The sequence below is a fragment of the Chinchilla lanigera genome, unplaced genomic scaffold (genome assembly GCF_000276665.1).
Source record: "Chinchilla lanigera isolate Chin_1 unplaced genomic scaffold, ChiLan1.0 scaffold00005, whole genome shotgun sequence".
Taxonomy (NCBI): domain Eukaryota; kingdom Metazoa; phylum Chordata; class Mammalia; order Rodentia; family Chinchillidae; genus Chinchilla; species Chinchilla lanigera.
The window spans coordinates 19,814,715-19,818,067 of NW_004955406.1; the positions used below are offsets into that span (position 1 = coordinate 19,814,715).

General features: G+C 39.8%; 1 pseudogene; it reads right to left on the reverse strand.

Annotated features, from left to right (window-relative positions):
* Positions 1 to 622: 622 nt before the first annotated feature.
* Positions 623 to 1,607, reverse strand: LOC102011624 (annotated as a pseudogene).
* Positions 1,608 to 3,353: the final 1,746 nt, after the last annotated feature.

Below are 3,353 nucleotides of genomic sequence, written 5' to 3' on the forward strand. Positions count from 1 at the left end.
AGTTTGCTGAATTCATTAATTTAATCATTTTATTTTTTGTGATTCTTGAGGGGTATTTTCTTGTTTGTTTGTTTGTTTAAGACAGGGTCTCACTATGTAGTTTAGGCTATGTGGTCTTGAGCTCACTGTGTAGTCTGGGCTGGGCTCCACCACCTGACAATCCTCCTGCCTCTTCCTCCCAAATGCTGGGATTACAAGCATGTGCCACCATTACCCACTTGTCTTGAGGGTTTTCCACATAGAAAATTGCCACATGGGAAGAGAGAGAATTTTTTTCTATCCAGTTTCGATGCCTTTTCTTTTTCTTCTTTTTCATTTTGATTAAGAGCGGCAAAAGTATGGATCCTTGCCTATACCTGATTTTAGAGGAAAGGAGTCTTTCCCCATTTAATATGATATTTATTGTGGATTTTTCATATAAGGCTTTATATTTTTGCTGGGAACAGTGGGCTTTATTGATGGTGTGCAGTGAGCAATGGCTCCCTAGGCTCCTGTCCTTCTCCAAGGGGCCTGGGATGGAAGCTGTGAGGGGAGATTGTCAGTGTTGGGGCTGAGGGCAGTGACTTCTACAGCAAGGCCTCTCCCTCTTCCTCTGGTCTCCTGGGCTGTGGTGCGGGGCTGCTTACTCCTTGGAGGCCATGTGGACCATGAGGTCCACCAACTTGTTGCTGTAGCTGAACTCATTGTCATACCAGGAAATGAGCTTGACAAAGTGGTCACTGAGGGCGATGCCAGCCCCAACATCGAAGGTGGAAGAGTTCGTGTCACTGTTAAAGTCCCAAGGCACAACCTAGTCCTTGGTATATCCCATGATGCCTTTGAGGGGGCCATCTGACACCTGCTTCTCCACCTTTTTGATGTCATCATATTTGGTTGCTTGCTTCAGGCGCAGGTCAAGTCCGTTACGGACACATTGGGGGTGGGCACATGGAAGGCCTGTGAGCTTCCCGTTTAGCTCCGAGATGACCTTGCCCATGTCCTTGGCAGCACCGGTGGATGCGGGGATGATGTTCTTGGCAGGCCCATGGCCATCACACCACAGCTTCCTGGAGGGATCCTCCATAGTCTTCTGGGTGGCAGTGATGGTGTGGGATGTGTGGTCATGAGTCCCTCCGTGATGCTGAAGTTGGTGGTGCAGGAAGCATTGCTGACGATCTTGAGGGAGTTGTCATACTTTTCATGATTCACACCCATCACAAATATGGGGGCATCAGCAGAAGGGGTGGAGATGCTGCTCCTCTTGGCACCACCCTTCAAGTGAGCACTGGCCTTCTCCATGGTGGTAAAGACATCAGTAGACTCCACCATGTACTCGGCGACAGCATCACCCCACCTGATGATGGCAGGATTTCACTCTTGGAAGATGGTGATGACCTTTCCATTGATGATGAGCTTCCCATTCATAGCCTTGATGGTGCCATGGTACTTGCTGTCGGTAGAATCATACTGGAACATGTAGACCATGTAGTTGAGGTCAATGAAGGGGTCATTGACGGCCATAATATCCACTTTGCCAGAGTTAAAAGCAGCCCTGGTGACCGGGCATCCAATACAGCCAAACCATCTTGTCTGGATCGCAGCTGGCACTGCCCTGGAAGAGTGGCTGTCAGCGAGCATGCAGGAGCAGAGAGCCTTTATTTTATTTTTGCAGCGCTGGGCATTGAGCCCAGGGCCTCATGCATATTAGGTGAGTGTTGCACTGCTGAGCCACATCCCTAGCACCAGTATAGCTTTTATTATGGTGAAGTAGCTTCCTTCAATTCTTAGTTTGTTGACTTTTTTCTTTTAATCATGAAAGAGTGTTGAATTTTGTTGGCTACATTTTCTGTACCAGTTGAAGTGATCATGTGTTTTTTAACCTCTTTATTCTGTTAGTGTAGTATGTTACATTGATTTTCCTATGTTGAACCATCCTTTCATTCTAGAAACAAATCTCACTTGATTATGCTGTAAAATCCTTTTAAATGCTGCTAAATTTTGTTGAGGATTTCTACGTCAGTGTTTGTAAAAGATACTCATCTGTAGTGTTCTTGTAGTATCCTTGTCTGGCTTTGGTATCAAGGTAATGCTGGCTTCATAGAACAAGCTAGGAATTGTTACTGTCTCTTCAGTTTTTTGGAAAAGTTTAATGAGGATTAATATTAGTTCTTTAAATATTGGATAAAATTTACCAGTGAAGCCATTAGGGCTTTTCTTTGTTGGGAAAATTTTGATTATTGATTTAATCTTGCTAGTTATATGTATATCTACTCAAATTTTATTTCTTCATGTTTAATTTTAAGAGGTTTTGAGTTTCTAGTAATTTATCCATTTCACCTAGTTTATCTACTTAGTTGATGTCTAGTTTATAAACTTTCTTATAACTCTTTTAGCATGGTAATAATGCTCCATATTCATTTATTTTGTTCAGTTTTCTCTGTTTTTCTGTAGGCCATCAGGCTAAAGATATTTCAATTTTCTTAATCATTTTAAAGAACCATCTTTTGTTATTTTTTTTTCTCCTTTAATTACTTTAATCTTAATTATTTCCTTCTCACTGTGACTAGCCTTGGGTTTAGTCTGTTCTTTTTCTAGTTCTTTAAATTATAAAGTTATATGGTTGATTTGAAATGTTTCTTAGCTTTCATAGCTATACATTCCCCCTTTGAACTGCTTTTACTGTGTGTCATGAGTTTTGGTATGTTGTATTTTCATTTATCTCTAAGTATTTTCTAACATCTCTTATGATTGACCCATAGGTGGTTTTAGGGTATGTTGTTTAATTTCCACAATTTTCTGAATTGTCCAGTTTGATTAGTTACAGATTTCTCATTTCATCATGTTGTATCAGAGAAAATACTTTGTATATTTATCTTTTAAAATCTATTTAGACTTAATTTGTGGTATAACAGATAATCTATGCTAGAAAATGTCCCATGTGCACTGAAAAGAATGTTTATGCTATAGCCATTGTGTAGAAAGTTCTGTATGTGTCTGTAGATCTGTATTTGCTTATTGTGTTTTGTTTATTTATTTATTTATTTTATTTTAAAGAGAGTAGTAAATGAGAAACAAACAAAAAAATAGAACAGTAGCAGCATACCAGTATCACGAACATAAACAAATCAAAGCAACAACATTCAAAGTGATACAGGGCCTCAAGACAAATTAATAGAAATCAACACTGGTTGTTACATTGCATATCGCTATCCTCAACTGCATTGCTCAGATTATCAGATGTAAGAATGAAAGATTGCTCAAACCATTAAAGAGAATAAGAAAATAATTCTTCAATAAAACATTAGAGATAATACAGAGTTTAACTGGACAAGATGGTAGGAGTTCACCATTGTAATTCCCTTGCATATTGTTAC